The 24,361-nt window shown below is 30.2% G+C and overlaps 1 protein-coding gene across 1 annotated transcript in view; it reads right to left on the minus strand.

Annotated features, from left to right (window-relative positions):
• The window catches only part of LOC114344467 (uncharacterized), a 185,904-nt gene that overhangs the window by 63,871 nt on the left and 97,672 nt on the right, over positions 1-24,361 (minus strand). The window lies entirely within an intron of this gene.

Raw genomic sequence — 24,361 nt, forward strand, 5'->3', positions numbered from 1 at the left:
ATTAACGTAATTATTGTTATATAAATTAATATGTATAAGTTACTTATCCTCGAAAAATCAAGGGAATTCAATGTAAGCACATAAAGTATCATATATGTGTTTTATTGATTACGGTAATAGGTCAGGGCGCATCTGTAAAAATATCAGTACCTACATTTGGATGTTGAGAGGTGACTCATACATTTTGTAGAAATTGCTTGAAAATAACTCAGATAATAATATTTGAGTTATCCTCCCACTTAAATAGGTCCGGAACATTGTTTAAATAATCAAAATGTCAAAAAATGAAGGAAAAATTCGATCTTTTTCTTGGTTGTTTGATTATAACTTTAAAATTATTCATTTCCCAGAAAAGTTGTACTGACATAAAAGTTGCGTAATTAAATTTCCTACAATATAGGATTAGTTAAGAATTTTAAAATTGTCACTCTTGTTGCAAAATAGCAATAATTTCGAAAAAACCATAGAAAAACAAGTATTCGCATTTTAGGTTTTTCAACCATTTAGTCATTTCAACCACTTAGGACCTTAATATTTCACCCAGAAAAACTTTATGAAACAATAAAACAATACTGTAAATTTCATTAAGATCGGTTTAATAGATTTTGCAAAATAAATTTTGCAATCCAGCTTTCGCAAAAAAAATTCATTTTTTCAAAATGTAGCAAGACTGAAAATAAAGCAGACAGTAAGTTGAATTTTCTTTTAATATAAGAATGATGTACCTTTCATTTGCAATTTGCAAAATTAAAATCTTAAGAGTAAACAGTAGCGATCAACAGGTAGCAACAAAATATAACTTCGGGATATAGTATACAGTCGGTAAAATGAAAGAATACCCATGAACGAACATATAAAACACGCTGTATTTTTCTGTCACCGTGTCACAAAGAAAATTGTCCAGTGCAAGTACATGTCACAATAATTATTACATGTACTTGCGCTGGCCAATTTTTTGTGTGACACGGTGACAGGAAAATACAGCGTGTTTTATATGTTTGTTCATGGGTATTCTTTCATTTTTCCTACTGTAATAAACTTTGGCAACAGTGGTAATCTTTGACATTATCTAAGATTAATATTTTGACAATATCATAGTCGCGCTAAATGGAAGTAATAGAAAACGATTTTATTATTAATAAATAGATATTTATAAAAATAAACCAAAATGGGTGAAAATTTTATGTTAAGATAGGTATTTAGAAAGGTATTTGCATGAAATATCTAATAATAAAACAATAATAAATAATCATTTTTTTGTTGTGAAGAGAAGCAAATTTCGATTTTCGCATAATTTTGGCACTGTTTTTAATGGACTTTTTCTTGGAAGGTTTCACTTTATTTTTCGTTTGATTTACTTTTTCCATTTTGTTAAACTATTGATAATATTTTTAGAATAAAAAATCCTCCTAAAGCTTTATATACTCGCATTAGAATTCGAAATATTTTTACGTAAAATATACTTACATACCTACATATAACTAAAACTCACAATTGACAACAATCTATTCTTTCAAAGAGGCCAACAACTTATAACAAACAAACACAACAACAATAAATATATAATAAATTAACTATCAATAAACCCTACTTTCCTATGAAACAACAATAACGAATTCTTAAATTAACACACTACTGCACTGAACACATATCGATAAAGATGACAGAACCGATTAGAGAAAATCTGACGCAGGTTTGTCAAAATGACAGTGATAATTTCTCTATGTTGCCTAATTAGTTATTTAGTTATAATATGTTCGATTTCTTGTTAGAAATAAAAAATTTTAGTAGTTCCAAGATTACACAAAATCTAGGCATGGGATAAAAAAGTTTATTTGAAGAAAGTTTATTTTTTTTCTTCTTAATGGCGGTACAGGCTCCTTTTTTCAATATTTTATTTAGTTATAGAGTAATTTCCACGTACTAACATATTTCTGAAATTGGGCTCCGTACCGCCATTCTTTATTATATGACGAATATGTGTGCCAAATATCTCGACAAAATATTCAAAATTAGAGTCGCAATCTTGGAACGCGTTTGTTGCTACCTGTTGATTGCTACTGTAGCCCCTTAACTACCCCGACGCCAGGATTTTTTTTAAATAAACATTAATTTTAAATTAATTTTTTTTAAATAAACATTAATTAATTTTTATTGCTACGCGCAGGACAGAGGATACGTTTGCTCTGATTGGGCATTTCAATGACCTTTGACACTGATTGATAAATTTTAATTTTTTTTTAATTTGTTTATTGCAAAATAAAAACACACACTCTGTCCTTTGAAATAACACTTTTTTTAGCAAAACTTTGTTCATATATTTTAACTTAGAGAATTAAAGTTTATTATTTTTAAACTAATGCAATTGTTTAAACAATATTTCACAAACAATAATCAATTTAGTTTGATATTTGTGGAATTAAAATATTAGAATACAACAAAATATAGAGTAAGAAAATAATATATTAAATAAAGATTGGAAGAAATTTTGGTGGAAATCAACTTGTGTGAATCTAATACCTCTCCTGCGCGTAGCACCAAAAATTAATGTTTATTTAAAAAAATTCCTGCGCCGTGGTAGTTAACCGATTTTAATTTTGCAAACTGCAAATGAAAGGTACGGTATTCTTCTATATGTAAAAAAAAATTCAACTTGCTATCTGCTTTACTTTCAGTCCTGCAACATTTTGAAAAAAAATTGGCCTAGGCCATACTAGTTTATCCTAACGCGCTTAGGACAAACTAGTTTGTCCTGAAATCGGATTTGGCCGGTAACAGATATATGAACTAGGACAAAGGAGAATATTGGCTCTATATAGCTGACCGATATATATATATATATATATATATATATATATATATATATATATATATATATATATATATATATATATATATATATATATATATATAAAAATAAATAAGCAAAATCATTGGCTAATACTCGTAAAGTGAATGTGAATTTAGTTGGAAATATATAAAATGATGAAGTAATTATAATATAAATATAATATAATATAATATAATACTATTTTTATATTTGTACTCGATTATCCAACATCATTATATATATATATATATATATATATATATATATATATATATATATATATATATATATATATATATATATATATATATATATATATATATATAAAAAACATGAGATGTAGATCCTTGAAACACACTCAGTGATCAAAGGATCCAAGGTTAATGGTTTGACGACCACTCGTACTAATATATAATGTTTTTTGATTGGAATGTGTCTAAAGATATTCAGCCTCTCATCTTTATTGATAAGCCCAGAGAGGTTGAAGAGGGCGAAACACATTTCTAAGAACTGGTGTTTGGATCTTTGATTCTATTCGAAAAATTTTTCCCAACCCGAAATGGTGGATGTGTGAATTGTTCGTAAGGGGATTTTTCCACATCCTCTATTTCATCTGTTTGATTTTATATATATATATATATATATATATATATCAAGCAGTGATTCTTGAGGATGCAGTCTATTTTGGCCCACAAGACAAAGAAAACTCTTTGACTTACTGTCAAGCTTTCGAATTTATTTTAATTCTTTTTCAAGACATCTGTTGACAAAAATATACAAATATAAATTATGTAGGTACTTACAATTTTCTTAATTACTTACTAGTCATGAGATTACATTGAAAAAATTTGAAACTTTACCAAAAGGACAATTATGCACATAGGTATGAAAAATTATTTTTAAAAACTTCAGTTATGTTGTCATGTTTGAAATATGTCATGAAATATGTAAAGTGTATACACTTTATATAGGAGGAAAGTAAAACTAGTAACAACATATTTTTTATTTTTTATTAGATTTTATTAGATTGATCTATGAAAAAAAAAATTAATAACATCAAACCCAATTAGTCCAGTCATTTTTTAAAGCATGTATATAAATTTTAATGTTGGATTATATGATAGAAAATCAGATTATGATGTACTAATTTTTTTGTTGATATGCTAATATGTAACAATAAATGTTACTTAATTTGTCTATATCTGATTTTCTATTTATACATTTTTTATTTTTCTGTATATGTGTCATTTCTATAAATAACCTTTTCTGTTCATTTTTTACCCTCTGTAGGATTGACGCTTGTGAAAAATTAAATGTATGATTTAAATTAATCGAGTGGTCGGATTAATTTAAATCATACATTTAATTTTTCACAAGCGTCAATCCTACAGAGGGTAAAAAATGAACAGAAAAGGTTATTTATAGAAATGACACATATACAGAAAAATAAAAAATGTATAAATAGAAAATCAGATATAGACAAATTAAGTAACATTTATTGTTACATATTAGCATATCAACAAAAAAATTAGTACATCATAATCTGATTTTCTATCATATAATCCAACATTAAAATTTATATACATGCTTTAAAAAATGACTGGACTAATTGGGTTTGATGTTATTAATTTTTTTTTCATAGATCAATCTAATAAAATCTAATAAAAAATAAAAAATATGTTGTTACTAGTTTTACTTTCCTCCTATATAAAGTGTATACACTTTACATATTTCATGACATATTTCAAACATGACAACATAACTGAAGTTTTTAAAAATAATTTTTCATACCTATGTGCATAATTGTCCTTTTGGTAAAGTTTCAAATTTTTTCAATGTAATCTCATGACTAGTAAGTAATTAAGAAAATTGTAAGTACCTACATAATTTTTATATTTGTATATTTTTGTCAACAGATGTCTTGAAAAAGAATTAAAATAAATTCGAAAGCTTGACAGTAAGTCAAAGAGTTTTCTTTGTCTTGTGGGCCAAAATAGACTGCATCCTCAAGAATCACTGCTTGATATTTGAATATACAGTCAAGAATACCATAATCTTATATATATATATATATATATATATATATATATATATATATATATATATATATATATATATATATATATATATATATATATATATATATATATATATATTTAACATCTACTGCAAACATATAATGATAAATATAAACTGACATCGCATTCCCAAAATAATTATTCCTAGACACAAGTAGCTCACGAATAAGTCGTTCGGAAGGACAATTGTTCTAATTAAGTCTCTTTGGAACGTGCGTAGGACAGTTAAGAGATAACGATATTATAGAACGCCACATAATTAATGCTCCAGTTTACTGGCATACTTTTCAATACACTAGAGGGTAGTTTATTAGGGTTAATAGTAGTATCTCAGTACAGTACGTCATTCTCTGATATTTTTGTTGTTGAAAATGGATTAATTTTGTTACTATATTATTGTACCAAAAGCTCACTTGGAAAGCACACATCTTGGCAAAAAAATCCAAATCAACATGAAAATACGTCAAATGAATTGTACTCTGGGCTAATTAGCAAAATTCGTGGAAAAGTTATTTACCAGCAATTTTATTGCTGGAATCGAATTATAAGATCCTATATATTAATAATATAGGTATGCAAAGTCCGCAGATAGTGTGCTACTTTTTTTATAAACAAAATGGCGCCGACAAATCGTATTTTTTTCAATTATTGCTCCATAACTCCGAAGATTTTAACTTTACAACAAAAACACCCAAATAAAAATTCACCGCAATTAAATTCTGCATAGAGATATGTTTTTCACGATTTGCTCCGACGAAAATTTTCCTCGGAAAATGCGGGTTTTCCTAACAAAAACTATAATTTTCAAATAAAGTTTTAGGTAAGTAATTATTAATCAATAATTAAATAACTTAGTGACATCAAAGATTTCTTGGTATAAAATTGTAATTTCAGAAGCCGGTGAAAATTAAACGAATATTTTAGCAACAATTCAATTGTTAATTAACAATTTACGATCGCAATAATAACCAAAATAATCATGATACATTGATAAAATTTATAAAGATTATAAAGATGAGATGTTTGTTTAATATTTTATCGACAAAATATAAATTTTTCTTTTTTTTGCATAATCTTTAAATTTTGAAAAAAAATAGTTATAATACGTTGGTCTAATTAGTAAAGTACAAAGAAAGGTTATTTACCAGCAATTTTATTGCTTTAATCGAATTATAAGATCTTATATATTATTAATATAGGTATGCAAAGTCCACAGATAGTGTGCTACTTTTTTTATAAACAAAATGGCGCCGACAAATCGTATTTTTTTCAATTATTGCTCTATAACTCCGAAGATTTTAACTTTACACCAAAAATACTCAAATAAAAATTCACCCCAATTTAATTCTACATAGAGGCATGTTTTTCCCGATTTTTTCCGACGAAAATTTTCCTCGGAAAATGTGGGTTTTCCCAGCAAAATCTCGAATTTTCAAATAAATTTTTTGGGCCAGTAATTATTTATCAATAATTATATAGCTTGGTGAAATAAAAGCTTCCTTGGTATAGATTATAAATTCAGAAGCCGGTTAAAATGAAACGAATATTTTAGCAACAATTCGATTGTTAATTAACAATTTACAGTCGCAATAACAACCAAAATAATCATGAGACATTGATCAAACTTAGAAAGATTATAAAGGTGTGATACCTATTTAATATTTTGTCGACAAAATATAAATTTTTCATTTTTTTGCATAATCTTTAAATGTTTAAAAAAAATTGTTATAAACAAATTAACATTTCTTAGAAATTGTTTATTATATTCTAATTTTAGAAAATACTAAAAATGCGTATTTCATAGGTATTGAAAACGAATGCTTTAAAAAAATTTTCCAACCATTTGCAAAAAAGTTAGGAAACAGCAAAATAAATATACGATATCTCCATTGTTTATAATTTGTTTTAATTGTTTCAAAGCTTAAAAGTGAGTCTATGGTACAATCTAATTACTCACAAAGAATGTCAAAAATTAGTGCAATGGTTATATTTTAATCAAAGATTAAAAATACTTTTTTTTGTAATTTTTAGCGCGAAAGTAGGCTTGATACAGAGCCGGAGATAAATGTTCACTCGAAGCGACTGACACGCTTAAACTCGCGAGAGTTGTGTATGTGGGCGGGTAGCTACGGTACTGTATTATTCTACTTTCGCGCGTGTAAATTACAAAAAAATATATTTATAATCTTTAATTAAAATATAACCATTATGATGATAATCGATATTGTTTTAAAAATAATTAGCTTGTACTTTAAACTCACTTCTACGCTTTGAAAGAATTAAAAAAAATTATTAACACCGTAGTAATAGTATGTTTACTTTGCTATTTCATAACTTTTTTGCAAATGGTTGCAAAAAAGTTTTAAAGCATTCATTTTCAAGATATTTGAAATGCGCATTTTAGCTATTTTTTAAAATTATAATATAATAAAAACTTTCTGAGAAACGTTAATTTGTTTATAACTATTTTTTTTAAACATTTAAAGATTATGCAAAAAAATAAAAAATTTATATTTTGTCGACAAAATGTTAAATAGGCATCTCATCTTTATAAGATTTCAAACTTTGATCAGTGCATCATAATTATTTTGGTTATTATTGCGACCGTAAATTATTAATTAACAATTGAATTGTTGCTAAAATATTCGTTTAATTTTCACCAGCTTCTGGAACTATAATCTAAACCAAGAAGGCTTTTAAGTCACCAAATTATTTAATTATTGGTAAATAATTAATTATCTAAAACTTTATTTGAAAATTAAAGATTTTGTTGGGAAAACCCGCATTTTCCGAAGAAAATTTTCGTCGGAGCAGATCGGGAAAAACACGTCTCTATGCAGAATTTAATCACGGTGAATTTTTATTTGAGTATTTTTGTTGTAAAGTTAAACTCTTCGGAGTTCTAGAGCAATAATTTAAAAAAAAACACGATTTTCGGGCGCCATTTTGTTTATAAAAAAAGTAGCACACTATCTGAGGACTTTGCATTCCTATATTATTAATATATAGGATCTTATAATTCGATTCCAGCAATAAAATTGCTGTAAATAACTTTTCCCAAAAATGGCCTATTCCCCGATAATCAGCCCAGACTATTGGCTAATAGGCCGAAAATCGCAGTTATCTACAGATAATAAACTTCTCTTGTATAAGTGCATAAAAAAATCGATATGGACATATGGAGTGCAATTATGGGGCTGTGCCAAGCCTTCTAATACCAAAATCATTCAGAGAATCCAATCCAAAATACTCAGAATGATTTTCAACGCCCGTGGTACGTTAGTAACGAAACACTGCATGACGACTCTGGTATACCGTTCGTTGAAGACGAAATCAGCAGACTAACAAGAAATTATTTAGAACATCTGTCAGCCATAGAGAAATAAAAACAACCTTGTTGTTTATTTCTCTATGCTGCCAGCCCACCCCAACGCGGAAGCAAGACAACTACATCTCCAACCAGAAGTCAAACGAAGATTGAAAAGACATTGGCCAACAGATTTTATTCTTTAATGTTAATTTTCATGTCAATTTTACTTTCAAATTATAATCAAACTTGTTAGTGTTAGTATTGGGAGTGTTATCAGTGGATAACTTCTCCTCTCATGTATTTGCAATACTCACATTTACTAATAGCTTTTAATAGCAGATTGTAAATTTGCAAAATTTAATAATAAAAAAAAGGAATGTCAGTGTTGTATATTGTAAACAGTTTGATGGTTCTAGTACCTATTTATAATTTCTCCAACTACCAATCAGTAGCCAGGTAGATGAGGGGTTGCCTCCCAGAGTTTTCCAACCCAGCTAGTTTCTTGTAGGGATTTCCATCTCTTAGTCAATATGTTACAATTTCTAACGTGAATTAACGCAACAATAGTAAACTTGTTTTTGAATGACATTTTGATGCCCTTTTCTTGATAATTCCAGTTTTGTAGAAACTTGTTTTTTACATGCATTATCTAGTGACGTTTGTTTGTTAAATTTTTCCTGTAAAATTGATGATCATATTATTCATGTTTGTCAAATGTTTTAGTAAAACTTAAATCAATCAACTGGTATGCATTTTCAGGACATCAAACATGGAATTTTCGATAAAAATAATTGATTTGCTAGTAATAAAAGTTTAATGTCCCATTTATACGTATTAAATGATATATTAGGCTTCAAATCAATATTTTAACGAAGAAGTGTAACTAAAATGCTAGTTTCCGGTCAAACAACTTTAAGACAGGGGCGCATTGCAAAGAAAATTACGAAAGAGAGGAAGGAAAGGAAGGAAATTACGAAATAGAAAAACGGAAATTACTCTGGTATGGATATATGTGAAGGATGTAAGAGACAAGAATACCGCTAAGAACTTAAAAATTGAAACCAAACAGAAGGAGGAAAACAGAACGTCCTAGATTAGGTACAGTGGAAGGGATAAAGAAAAACAGCAATGGAGAACAGAGTCCTCACTGAAGGAGATATATCCAAAAAGAAGAAATGGTGATTGTGATGTGTTAAAGACAAAAAGAATATGCTTGTAATGCAACATATAAGTAAGTACAGAGAACTATAAGTTTCCTTTTAGAGTCCAAAGTTCTCCATTATAACAGAGTGATTTATAATGTAATGAAATCCTTAACACCTGTCCAAAAAAATACTTGGCATCCAACTCTTGTTAGCCAAAAAAACAGGAATAACCATATATAAAACCCTTATACAACCAGTGTTGATTGATATATGGATCGGAGGCATGGACCATCTCCAAGGCAGATGAAAAGCTTCTGCTTAAGGCGCATTTTAATCAAAGCGAACACGAACGAACGAACGAAGGAACGAATTCGTAGGTGTTCGCTTGGCTATTCGTTCGCTACAAAGTAGGGCCATTTACATTGAAGCGAACGTTCGCATTCGTTGATGATCGGGAGTGCATATTGCCCGCAGATGTTTTTAAGATGGGCCAGTGCCAGTCACACATTGTGTTTAAGTTTATTGTCGTGTTCTTGTTGGGTAAATTTTAATACAATAATAGCTTATTGTAAGCTTATAAAATGCAATGTGTGTTCTGTAAGGAAAAAAATATGTCATATTCATAAATATAAGTATAAATTTTGATACGATTTTGTCCTGTCTCTCTATTCTATAATTATTTAATTTAAAAAATTTGATTTTAATTATTAAAATGAAATAAAAATTATTTCCATACTCAAAAATAATTTATCCAGGTATTTTTTATTATTTTATTGAAAATTGTGATGAAATGTTTTATTTATTAATATTTTATTTAAATCTGGCATTATCAACTAAAGTTTGAGATAAATAAAACGTCAAAAAATGTCTAGTAATTATAAATTCATATTTCTGCTTCTTCTTAAGATGCCGTGCATTTCTGCGTAGGCGTCCACCATACATTGTCTTGTTTATAAAATATTATTGTCTTTAGCAGCATTGCAAAGCATTTTATAGCCGTGGATTCTTGTCCACTAGCGTTCCCCTCGTAATATGTGCCATAAGTATGCAGTCTTCTTACTTTTAACATAACTAAAAAGTTCCCTGTCCTGCAAACCCGCTCTTCTTAATACTTAATAATTTCTGACTCTGTCCGTCCATGATATTCTAAGCATTTGACGTAGGCACCACATTTCAAACACTTCTTTGTTAATGGAACTGGCCTTTAACGTCCATGCTTCCATTCTGCACAAGAGCACAGGTCAAACCTAACACTTTTTAGCATATAAATTACTGACAAAATATTTGTATTCATATTTCTAATAATGACAAAAGTAATGACAAAAAAATTATCTTCTTAAAATAATTTTGAATTCAATATATTTAGGTAGGCACCTGTAATGTACTTCAAACTAATGAAAGCAATCTGTATCAGCAGCCAGGTAGCAGGTATTATACGCTGTTTGAGAGAGCATAGAGAATAATATATTAAAGAACAAGCTTTCTTAAAATTCTTCCTCGAAAAAGTTGCTTGCTCTTGGTATTATGACTACATTATGTTCAAATAATAACTTGTAAAATTGGTGTATCAAAATAAATTTGCTTTTAATTAATTTTAGCAATTAATTTGATTTGCTTACCTCATTAGCCTTTCTGGGTTAAAATTTATCCAATAAAAACATTAGGCTTTTAAAAGCAAATCACTTCGAACCCTCTTTTTGTATTTCTCGTCTAAATGATACCAGATGCTAATTCTTTTTTTTTTTTTAGTTGGGAGACATCACAACCCATTCCTATAGAAATGTTAAAACAAGCATCAGTTTTTCTGTTTATTATTTTATATAGCTTCGATTTCGGGTTTCATAGGCATTCTTCATTTCTATATAACTCAATTAATTGAAGTATCTTTTCATTGGTCCATTCCATATTGCAAAATTATGTTTTCACGACTACACAATAAACAACCCTCTCAAACTAATGTTTGTAAATAAATTAAATCAGTACTTCTAAACGAATTCGTTCGCTACCGTCTATCCACTGTCCACATTGAACAACGATTTCCTTTGATGATTCGCTAACTTACCGACATCGGTTGGAACATGTGCGAATGCGAACGAATTCGTTCGGTCGTGCTCGATTCGCTGTACAAATACAAGAAAGTTAACGAACGAATTCGTTCGTTCATTCGTGTTCGCTTTGATTTAAATGCGCCTTTATATTTCAACGAAGTATCTTGAGAGGAATATTCGGTGGCATCTGTGAAAATGGTGTTTGGAGGAGGAAGTACAACTACGAGGTATACCACAGATATTATAAACTATATATTTGGTGGTAAAGACGTAGTATATCTTATAAAAATAGGAAGACTAAGATGGGCAGGACATCTAGCAAGATCACAGCAGAACAACCCTCCTAGATGAATCCCTATGTCATAAATTGTGGGAAGTAGAAATATGGGTAGGCCAAAACTCAGATGAAAGAATGGTGTAGATGAGGATAGTGGAAAAATAGGTGCAGCAAACTGGCAACAGTTGGCAAAGGATAGAACTGACTGGCGTAATAGACTTAGGAAGGGCGAGGCTCTTTTATAGGGCTGTAGCACCATTGATGATGATGATCTAAAAATGAAGTAAAAAAACTTCTTCTATCACCTCTACGCTAGTGGGTTTAAAAAAAATTAAACGTTATTGTGTGAAACGTAGCAAGTAATAAAAACAAACCAAAAAAACTAACAAAAACAAACCAAAGATTAAGAGAAGGTTGTAGCATATCACCAACGCTTTTTTAATATACTGCAAGCACTTCTTAACCCCTTAAGGATGTGGTGGATGGTTTGTTCTTGGGCTCCGCAGCTGCAGCTAGGGTTGGTTCTCATATTTCATACAAACAGGGAGGATTCGCAACGGCCGTACTCTGTTTTTGTTTATGCTGCCCATGTTTTCATTGGAAGGTGGAAACCAGCTGGATGGTGGAGGGGATTAAATAGGTTGTGCCATCTGAGATTGGCTTCTAGTTTTGGATTATAAGTTGTTGCGTGTTCTCCGCTGGGAGGTTTACGGAAAAGAGTCTTCTGAAATAAGTTAGGTCTTGGTGGATGGGTAATTCTGGGCTGTTGACGATATTTTTGAACTGTTTTATTATAAATATGGTACATCTTCGTACTTTCGGTAGCTCGAGGTTGCTCAGGACCCACAACCAGAAGTGAGAGGTCGTTTTGATAGTCACAGAGATTACCCTTATCGTTTGATTTAATACTCTGTCGACTTTGTCTATATGGGACTTGCTCATCAACATTGATGACTGATGAGCAGTACTCGACCGTTGAGTAAATCAGACTAAGTAAAGTAGTACGGAGAGTTTCTGCATCAGCTCCCTAGGTAGTTTCCGCTAGTTTGTAGAGGATGTTGTTTTACTTTTACAGACAATGTTGTCAGATGTTTCTAAAAGGAGAGAGTGCGATCCAGTGTCATCAATCAAGATAAATAAATAAAAATAATACCTTTTTGTGATGATGAAAAGGGAAAAGAGAAATGACTAGATACCATGCTACAATAAATATAGTAAGCTCCGCGAGCAAACAGAAAAATACCGATTTCTAGGGACTACGGGAGATATTAGAAAAAAAGAGCAAAACAAGAAAAATCTATATCTCCAGATCTCCAGTCCTTCTTCTTCTCGCAGCACTACAACCAAGGCTGGGTCTTGTCTTACTGCACAACACTCTTCCATCTCGAACGGTCGTCCATGATAGTTGGGTCAGTAGATAGTCCCATTATTCTTAAATCTGACCTTATTTTCTGTATCATATTCGTAGGAGTCCTAAGGGCCTTCTTCTTCTTGGTAGTTCCTCCCAGATTAACTTGGCAACGCGATTATTAGGGAGTCTATGGACATGACCAGCCCATTTTAGACGTTGGAATTTAATCTGTTGGACTACGTCGCTAGCTTTATATATCTGTTTGACCTCGGCATTTGTTTCCCAATTTTTTTTTGTGAAAAACAATTTTCATCGTATACCAAATATTCAAGTAGTCATAGGTGTATGTACCAGATCTGGCAATAATATTTACAACACAAAATAAGAAAAACTAACATAAAAAGGGGAATCCCTCTAATTGGCTATATACCATAGTAAAAATTACTTAAGAGGATGGGTACGTATTTTCGGCTGCAATGCTATTCAAATGGAGAATCCTTTTTTTTCGAATCCTGAGAAAACTAATAAGTATTTTTGAAAAATTTAAACGCAGAATGAAAGATTACGTTATTGGCGAGGGCCGAAAGTCCCTAGGAACTTATATAATGTTTATTTTAATAAGTTACAGGGGCGAAAAACTAAGAGAAAATTTAGTGTGATATTTAATTTAAAATATCTCATTCAAAATAAACTTTTTATTTATTCTAAGGGACTTTCGGCCCTTGGTAATAATTTGGTCTTTCATTCTGCGTTTAAATTTTTCAAAAATATTTATTGGTTTTTCAGGATTCGAAAAAAATTAACACAATGTCCGTGGTAATATTTCCAAATCTATCTTTGTCATACAACGCACTCAGTCGAACAGAATATTGTCAGCATACTGTCAGTCAGACAGTGACAATCAGTGATAATTTTAAATATTTGACATGGCATCGGGAATATTTTGAGTTGTTGATTTATTGATATATTGATAGTGTATTTGATAAATAATTGATTTAAGACGTGAACTTAATAAAAAGTTATTTAAAAATAAAAATGTATACCATTTTTATTCAGTTGAAATGCGAAGCCAAAACCGTATTAATTTTTACTTAGATTAGAGAGTGCAGCCAGCACTCTTATCGACGATTTCACCTCTTGTTAGAGGCTCTTCAGAGAATGCATAGGCTGCTTTTTCTAATCCTGGTAAAAATTTTTCGACATATTAGTCCCCCATTGCAACTGACGTGAAGGTAGTAGGTGCGTAGCGGCATCTGCTAAATGAAAGACTAAGTTTTTCAACCTAATAAAAATATTTGTAAAATAAAATATTTTTAAAAGATTTTTAATTGAAAAACTTATTAGTCCATTTCCCTGGTGACACCTCCAAGGCTTCTACAATATGCAAGCCAAATGGATGCTGCAATGAAGACAAAAGGGAAGGAATTCTTAAAATTCTCTTTTTAAAAAGTTATTTATTGTATTTGTGGAAGATCCAAGCAGAGAATACATCAGGATAATATATTCTGTTATCTAAGTATTTTGTTATTAAAGATGTTCAAAATTGTAAGTGTTCCATAGTAAGAGTATATTATTAAAAAATCACTTAAACACTTTTCCTCTTTTCTCCATTGAGTATTAGTTTTTGTTGTACATATAAATTATTACAATCACTGAATACATAGTTAGTGAAAAAATTATCACATTTATTAACTGAATTAATAATTTGCAATTATAAAAGTAACAGTTATCCAAGATCATTCAAAAGCCATCTCTTTAAATTAATGATGACATTTTCAAGTGGAATGACATTCTAGTAATGTTTACATATCCATAAAGACAGAAAAAGTAGGGATACCCGTAAAATATTTGCGAATTATGTACCGATGGCCTTAAGGAGAATAAAAACTTCTTTGTAGATGGTGTAATATAAATTTTTATTAAAATTTTTCTTAAAAAAAGGTCCACGTTGGACTGAATGTACATCTCAAACGTTTTCGGTCTTATCAGACCATCCTCAGGTCAAACTTCAGATCTTAGTGGTTGAAACTAGCCACAAAAATTGGTCACATGACGTTTGTATTACAAAATTTGAGCCATTTGGGCTTCATCAAAAGCGATACTAATTCGCTTCACACAACAAGCACGTGGACTATGAAGATTCGAGCAAAAATGAAGACATCATTGTAAATTTTTAATCGATAAACATCGACTTAGTGTCGCTGATGTACTTTTAGTCCAACTTGGATCTTTTTTAAGAAAAATTTTTTAAAAAATTTATATTATGCCATCTGCAAAGGAAGTCTTTTTTACTTCTTAAGTAATAAGAAAAATTACTTAAAACGGTCCTGTAGTGAATATCTAATCGGATCCTCATGAAGGATTCATCGGACGCGAACGAGCGGTAGAGAGCGACGACGCCGACGCAGGGCGTCCGTTGGATTTACGCGCGTCGAGGTGCTACCGGCTAAGTTTGTTTAAATGTCCAGGAAGTCGTTAATCGGAAATAGCATGCCATTCATTGCTTGTGTCAACATGTGCCTTTTTATCATTATTGTAATTTTCTATTGATTGTTGGTGTTTCTAACTGCTCGATAAATCTTTAAGGGCCACTTACCGTGACTTGTTAATGTGTATCTATACAAATAAAGAAGTATGTTAATAATGTTAATTCGTAAAAGTATTATGTATCAGAGGGATGACAACTGAATCGCCGTGAATAAGAAATATTCTAAATAAATGTTATAACAAATTTCATATTATTGGTCCTCAAAATAGTTTACTGAGCAGCTCATTCAATATTTATTTAGATTAAAATAAATAATTCCGAGTATTTTTTCTTTATTTCTCTCCATTCTTTTCTGTTCTTGTTCCACTCTTTTATTAGTCTATCGTTCGGTTCTGTATTTCTGTTACACCCTCTTCTCTGTCCATTTCTATCTATCTAACTCCCCCTTGTATCTGGTTTTCGTCATTTCTTCCCTTAATTGATGTATTTTAATTATTTCCTTGTGTATCATATTTTTGCCCTCTAGGCTTTTTATTTGTATTCTTTTGCTGTTAAATGTAGTTTCCCGTAGGAAGTAATCACTACCTATTTTATAGATTTATTGAGTATTTTATTCAGCTTTTGTCCCCTTACGTCTCTTATCCTGCTCATCTCTGTTTTTTTGCACTATAGTATAGTTAATAAATAATTGTTCGTTTCTTGATATGACTTCTCTTGTGATCTTATGTAGCTTTTTTGTTGAGAATGTGTATTCATGATCATCATGTTATTGTCTAAACTTCTAAACAGAATTCAATAAGGTACAGTACACTTTAGAAGACCAAAAATAATCATTTTTTTCAAAAAAAATTTTCTCAGAACCTTTATTAAAAATGGACATAAAACTTTTTACATATTAATATATAACTCTTAGAGAGCACAAAAAATATATATTTTTTCATTTATGCACGTACACTAATATTGTAGAGGGCGCAAAATTCGAGACCTCGAAAAATGATGGCGTACAGTTAATCTCAGGATTGGGATATCTGAAACAAAAAAATCGTACTGCATACTGCATTTGAAAAAGGAAGTTTTCTTACGTGACAATTTACCACAATTTGACCAAAAAATAAAAAATAAATATTTTTTAACCATGAAAAACTGAAAAAAAACGGGCGATTTTTTCACAAATTTTTTTAAAATTTCCGTAAAATCTTTTTTTGCGAAATTTTTACTAACGGTGGTAAATTGTCACGTAAGAAACCTTTCTTTTTCAAATACCGTACGATTTTATATTGTTTCAGAGATCCCAATCCTGAGATTAACGGTCTGCCATCGGAACTACTTTTTTCGAGGCCTCGAATTTGGCTCCCTCTACAATATTAGTGTACGTGCATAAATGAGAAAAGATATATTTTTTATATTCTCTAAGAGTAAAATATTAATATGTAAAAAGTTTTATGTTCATTTTTAATAAATGTTCTGAGAAAGAAAATCTTGAAAAAATGCTTATTTTTGGTCTTCTAAAGTGTACTAGCTCCTTTAGTTTTTCATTATTCATATAGCAATCATATCTGTGATTATTATTTTCGCTCTGCAATCATTTATTTTTCCTGCAGTTTGTCTCAGAACTCATTCTTTTCGTTTTTGTTTTGTCGCATCTTCATCAGGCTGATAACATATAATTCGGTTTGTAATCGGCTCCTCTGTGCTCCTCTCTATTTTTACTCGAAGTATAATATGCTCATTGAATTATAACTAATTCTCTTTTTTTTTTTCTCTACTCTACTAAAATATTAAAAAAGAATGTGTGTGTACTTTGTACGCACGTAAGAAGTTATACTTCTATTATATGATTATATGATTATAAACGAAATTAATATACTTTTTATTTATATTTTATTTAAATATTAAATTAATTTATACTTACTACTTCTCAAACATTTTTGTTAAAACAGTGCCAAAAAACACATTAAAAATGCCACAAATGATTTCTGAACATTAATTGTCGGAAAAATTTTTAACTAAATACGTATTTTCTGAAAATAAAATTATATAATAAATATACTTACAATCATAAAATGTATAAAAAAAATAAAAAAATAAAAGTTCCTATTGGGATTCGAACCAACTTACCACGCGGCTGGTATTTGCGTTGTATTGGGATTCACCCGCATTAAAACTTCGCCACAGAGACAGCTTGTCATTATGTGCGAAGATCGTCTAACTAAACAGATTAACCTTTTGACATTTTTAACTTATGTAAATCAAATTATTTTGATTTTGAATTGAAATGATTTAGAATTGAAAAAATACAACAAAACATAGAGTAAGAAGACAATATATTAGGTGAATATTGATAGAAATTTTGATGGTAATCAAATTATGTAAATAAAAGTATTACATACTACTTATGTATTTTGGTAGGTTCAAGGTAGGTATCGGAGCCCGTATAACGACTAATAAATTTCGCAATCACTTGCGTCGTGCAAAGTGGCTATGTTCAAATATCATAACAAAATTTGATCAACTATTTATAAAACACTTACCAGTGAAAGATTCTTTAGCTTTGAATAAGCGAGATCTGCGGCACTCATACTAGGCACAGTTTGATGAGCTTTCACATTGGCATGCAACAATCATCTCTTCTATGTAAATAAGTCCAAAAATATAATATGAAAACTATTTAAAAAGGCAGTATAACCATTAACTAACTTTTTGTTTGTTGTTTCTCTTCCTACAAATTTTAAAACGCAACAAGCATACATTATAACCAAACCATGCACAGTCCCACAGCTGTGCCACAGCTGCCATATTGGATAATTTTTGTCATGTCATTTGAACATCCAATCAGAACAAAGTTATAATGCGCATGCGCCCGGTCGCTAGGTTTTCCCATATAAAATTTCACCGTCATTACGCCCGTAAAGAAGTATAACTTCAATAAGTTTTCGTTTTCCAATATCGTGGTTCCTCTTCATTTTCTATTTATTTCTGTTATAGCTGCTACTTGAATTATTTTATTTTTGAAGTTATACTTCTTTAGGCGCGATTGGGGGTGATTATTTATTACTAATCTGCGCGCATGCGCACACCGACAGTATGGTATTAGTCGTTATACGGGCTCTGATTGGGTGTTGAAATGATCTGTCAATAATAATTGTTCAATATGGAGGTAAACAAATGTTGTATAATATATTAGTTTTATTGTTGTGAGGACAGAAACAAAAAAGTTTATAATTGTAGTGACTTTTTAAATAGTTTTTAAAAGCAACAGGTACGTAATAATACTTGTAAATGTTTCAGTATCGCAATAAAAAATTACATAACCTATTTGGAAAATGTAAAATAAACCTTCCTAGTATGTATGTAAAATAAACCTACCTAACCAACAAAATTTATACAAATATTCATCTAATAATCTAATATTGTTTTCTTGCTCTGTTTTGTTGTGTTGTAATATATTTGAATTCCGTAGACATCAAACTACTAATGTGGTTAAATTCGGAACTGTCAAGTTGTTCAGTTGCTCTATCTTCCAGTAAGATGCATATGTCCACCGTAGCCGATATCTAAGCCAAGCCGCACACCAAAGAAACATGAAATGAAAAACATGAAACATGAAACGAAAAACATGTTTCATGAAAAGAAAACACTGCTAAAAAAATCTCAAAGTCCGCCTACTAATGAAACGAGTGTGATTCATGCTCATGACACATTTTTATTTTCGGAGAGTCTCATAAATGGCCGAATATATATTTGTTTAGCAGTGGTTTATTTCCATGAAACGTAATTTACGTTTCATGTTTCTTTGATGTGCGGCCGGGCTAAAGGTGCTGGAATTTGAACACAATGTACGTGGGTTCAATCCCCAATACAAACTTTTATTTTTTTATTTTTTTTTTATACATTTTATGATTGTAAGTATATTATTATATAATTTTTTTAAAGAAAATACGTATTTAATTAAAATGTTTTCAACAATTATTTTTCAGAAATCATTTGTGGCATTTTTCAATGTGTTTGTTTTATTCTGTTATAAGTGTAACTTCTTACGTGCGTACAAAGTACACACACATTCTTTTTTTATTTCTTTTACTGTTTATGTATCTTACATTCCATGTTGACATTTTTAAAATGTCCTTCTACTTTTTGCCAACATGTTTCCTAAATGTGGATTTTTTCTGTCTGTATTATCATCTTGATATTCACTCATGTCCTTTTTCCGTGCTTTTTCCATTTATCGTTCCGTCCAAGTATTTTTTCACTAATTTTTTTAACTATCTGTCACTTAATTGTTTGTAACTTTTTCTACCATGTTTAATTTTTGATTGATCCATTACTTTCTTTCAAGAGAAAATGTCTTCCAAAGAAAACGAAAGTGTTTATAATTAATACAATTTCTATTATTAACTAAACTGCAGTTTTTTATCGACTCTAGTTTTAATTCATCTGTTATAACATTGTTTCTTATTCAATCTGTTCTAATCACTCCCTGTACATCTCGTCTCTACAAATCTCATCTCTGCCATCTGTATTTTACTTTGCTCTTGCTTACTCATGACTCAACCATAAGTAAGTATAGCTCTATATAATTGCCTTAAAAACATTTGTTTTAGTTTGTTTCAATATTTTTTCTTGTTGATTGATTGCTCTTCCTATTGCCTGGTATAATGTATTCACTTTATACAGGGTGATTGATTAGTAGGGTAAAGCTCAATAGCTCCTCTATAGTAATAGATAGCAATAAAAGTTAATAACAAAAGTTTTAGCCACCTTTGAGCTTCACATTAAAAAATTAGTTAGAATGTTACAGGGTGTTCGATAACACAGTGGCAGACCTAACTTATGTTTTTTTAAATGAAACACCCTATATTTTATTTTAAATTCTAAATCCTGTTAACTTCTCCATCACAAAAATATAAAGGTTTGTTATGTTATACAGGGTATTTACAAAGTTATAACCAATTTTATATGAAAATCGTAACAAGTTCAACTCCCTGTATAAATAAAAATAAGCAAAACAACAATGGTTTATTAATGCCATATTTTTTAACGTATTGTCAAAATTTTCAAGAATGGTCGATATTGCTAATTTTCTTTATATCAAATACAGGGTGAGTCAAAACGCAAGTACATTATTTCCTCAGTAATTTTAAATGTTGTATTTTATATCACTATTGAAAAGTACCATTACCGTACTTTAATTTTTAGATAACATTCCCTATGTCTAAATTTATTAGTTTTCGAGATATTTTCATTTTTCAATGAACCAGTAGCGTGGCCACCCAAATCGCCAGAATTTAATAAACTGGACTGATTTTTTTGGGGTTACGTTAATAATGAATTTTATAAAATACCTCCAACAACAAGGGATGAGATTAAAAATAGAATACAAAGTGTATTTCGATGTGTTAATTTACAAATGCTCAGTAGAGTAAGTAGCTCATTCAATGATCGTTTTTAGGCGTACATAAATGTATTAGGAGATAATTTCGAACACCTTATGTAATTAAATATTAAAAATATTTTATTAAAAGTAGCTTCTAATTTTTTCAAACATGTTTTTTGCAAAATGTATTACTGATAAATTATGTTTCGTTCTTTATTTGTTACATTGTTACATTTACATACAAAAGTAGTGTTTAATTGTCTTCACAAAATATTGTATTTTGTGTTTGTGTGTGTTTTTTTTTGTAAAATCTATTACTAATTTTCTTTGTTTATTTGTTGAATTTACATAAAAAGATAGTTTTTAATTGTTTCAAAAAGGTTGCATGTAGTGTTTGTGTTTTTGTTTGTAAAATGTATTACTAATAAATTATTTTTATTTCTTTATTTGCTACAGTGTTACATTGATTACCGGATTGATAATCGGTAATCTTCAATTGTCAATTCAGTCATGGCTTACTTAAAATTTAGATAAATTTAAACACCTAAAATAATTTGCTCTGAAAAATGAAAAAATCTCGAAAACTAATAAATTTGGGCATAGGGAATGTTATATAAAAATTAAAGTACGTTAATGTTACTTTTCAATAATGATATAAAATACAGGGTGTTCCATTTAACATTACTGGGAAAATAATATACTTGCGTTTTGACTCACCCTGTATTTGATATACAGAAAATTAGCAATATCAATAATTCTTAAAAATTTTGATAATAAATAAAAAAATATGGCATTAATAAACCATTGCTGTTGTGCTTATTTTTATTTATACAGGGAGTTGAACTTGTTACGATTTTCATAAAAAATTGGTTATAGCTTTGTAAATACCCTGTATAACATTATAAACCTTTATATTTTTGTGATGGAGAAGTTAACAGGATTTCGAATTTAAAATAAAATATAGAGTGTTCCATTTAAAAAAACATAAGTTAGGTCTGCCACTGTGTTATCGAACACCCTGTAACATTCTAACTAATTTTGTAATGTGAAGCTCAAAGGTGGCTAAAATTTTTGTTATTAACTTTTATTGCTATCTATTACTATAGCGGAGCCATTGAGCTTTACCCTACTAATCAATCACCCTGTATATCCTTGTACCGTGAAATGGGGTGAGATTGATCAATTTTAACTTTATTTGATTTATATTTTAAACGTTTTTGTGTATGTTCTATATTTAAACACCTCACGTGTTATATTAATATCTAAGGAGTAGTGATTCAACACTAGATTTGTTTTAATTATTAAGAAAATCTACCTATCTCATAAAAAAAGGGTGATCAATCTTAGACCCGTGACTGGGGTGAGATTGATCATGATGATTTTATAGTATGAAACAGTAGTGCTTTTAAATAGAATATGATCAATCTTAACCCTGACTAATTCGGTCAGATAGTTTTTAGAATTTTTACAAAGGGGTGAGATTGATCATGCGGGGTGAGAATGATCACACTATTTTTATTGTACTATTCTTTATTTATACAAAAAGAAACATATTTTAATAACTAAAAATGTAATTCAGAACAATTTATAGAAAAAGAAAATTTGATTTAACATTCTTTTACATTAATTTCTCCGCGAAAATAATATTTTTGTATCCTATCAGAAATCGTCTCAAGTGTCGGATCTGGTAGTAAAGCAACTACTTCCTTGAAGGGAACACTGGATATGTCATTTTCAATTTGAAAATCTTCCTCGATCCTGCTGATTTAAGGCCTTGAACTTTAGATTTCTTCTCCTTTTAAAACTCCTTTTACCTGACAGACATAGCGAAATTCCGTCTTTTTCCGAGAACCAGACAAAAATCTTGCTAACAGGAATTTTCCTTATGTGATGTTTTCTAATGAAGGACAGAAGTATTTAACCTCCTCTTCATCTTTGCTAATATCAACGTCACTGTTGCTGTCATCTAATTCCAGGTTTTTATTTGAATCATCGTCACTGGACTCCTCTGATGGTTTAGGTGCTGTAACACTTTGACCAGGTTCAGCTGCTAACAGTTTTCTTTTACGTCTAGTTTTTTCAGAGCCGGAATTGTACCTCAAGTCTTTCAAAAAGTTAGTAAGAGAGCATCTAAGATCGACTTGATTAATAGCGCCTTGTGGTAGCTTTTCCAAAACTCGATTGGGGTTGAATGGTGCAGTGGCACATGCTTCAAAACCAGAAAATAAGTTTCTTTTTATAGCACTTTTCTCTCCGTCTGGATTTTTAGGTGGTACTTAGTTCATGATTTCAAGTGTTTGCTTTAACAGCTCAGGAAATTCATTTTTCGGAATGCCAGAAGTTTTGAAATTTTGCATTTTCCTGATGTTAAAGTTTTCCTCCAGCTTTCTTTTAAGGGCCTGAAGAATGCGGCATCCAACGGCTGGCAAATATTAGTAGAGTTGGCTGGTAAGCATGCAAATATTATATTATTTTCTTCACATTGTCTCAGAACATCAGGATTAAAATGCGATGCTAGATTGTCCCCTATTAACACATTTTTTCCATCGAGTCGCCTAGCATGTGGTAAAAAGCAAGTCAGTGACAAACCAATCATTGAATATTGACATATCAATCCAACCATGGGAGGTTCGATTATATCGTGTCCCCAGTGAGCAACATGGCTGTTCGCAGCATGGACTGTCCTTGGGACCATTGTCCCATTAGGACAATCCCTTACATTGACGTAAGGTGGCAGAAGTATACCTGAGGCGGATCCACAAATTATTATCAATGTAGCAGATTTTGAATGGTTGCATATTTTTTCGGGATATTTAGTACCTCTTCGGTAGATGCACAATTTTCTTCGGGGTCATCTGAGACGTTGGACTCGTCGTAATTAAAAATATTTTCAACTGGAACATTTTCAATGGTTTGTTGTAAATTGTCAAAGTATTTTTTAATCAGGTCCGGAGATACTTCTGCTCGGCTTTTTTAATATTAGTTGCGAATCTTTTACCAGCAATACCTACATGTCTCTTCAACAAGCTATTTACCCAGTCAATTCCAGGAATATTCTCCTTAAATCTAGATACACTTCTACCAGTTTTGTCCAAAAAACTTTTGACGAACATTCTCAAATCCATTTTGCTTAGAGGATATCCCCAATCGGCACGTGTTAAAACGCTATTAATAATGGCTACTTCTTCTTCATATGTGAATACAGATTGTCCACCTGTTTTCTTAATCTTACATCCATGGTACTTGTTACGTAAAGTTCCGTAGGAGAGTTTGTATTTTTTGCGGCTTTTCTTAGCGATAATCCATTTTCCAATACATCGTGCAACGCCTGATTAACTTGTTCTTCATTAAAATTGCCATACATTCTACTGCCTAATTGTCTTTTGTACGTTCTTCCCATTTTGATTGATGTTCTTAAATTTGTAACAAAAATTAAAAATTAAGTTCTGCAACGTACGTA

Source organism: Diabrotica virgifera, chromosome 4, assembly GCF_917563875.1.
Source record: "Diabrotica virgifera virgifera chromosome 4, PGI_DIABVI_V3a".
NCBI lineage: Eukaryota > Metazoa > Arthropoda > Insecta > Coleoptera > Chrysomelidae > Diabrotica > Diabrotica virgifera.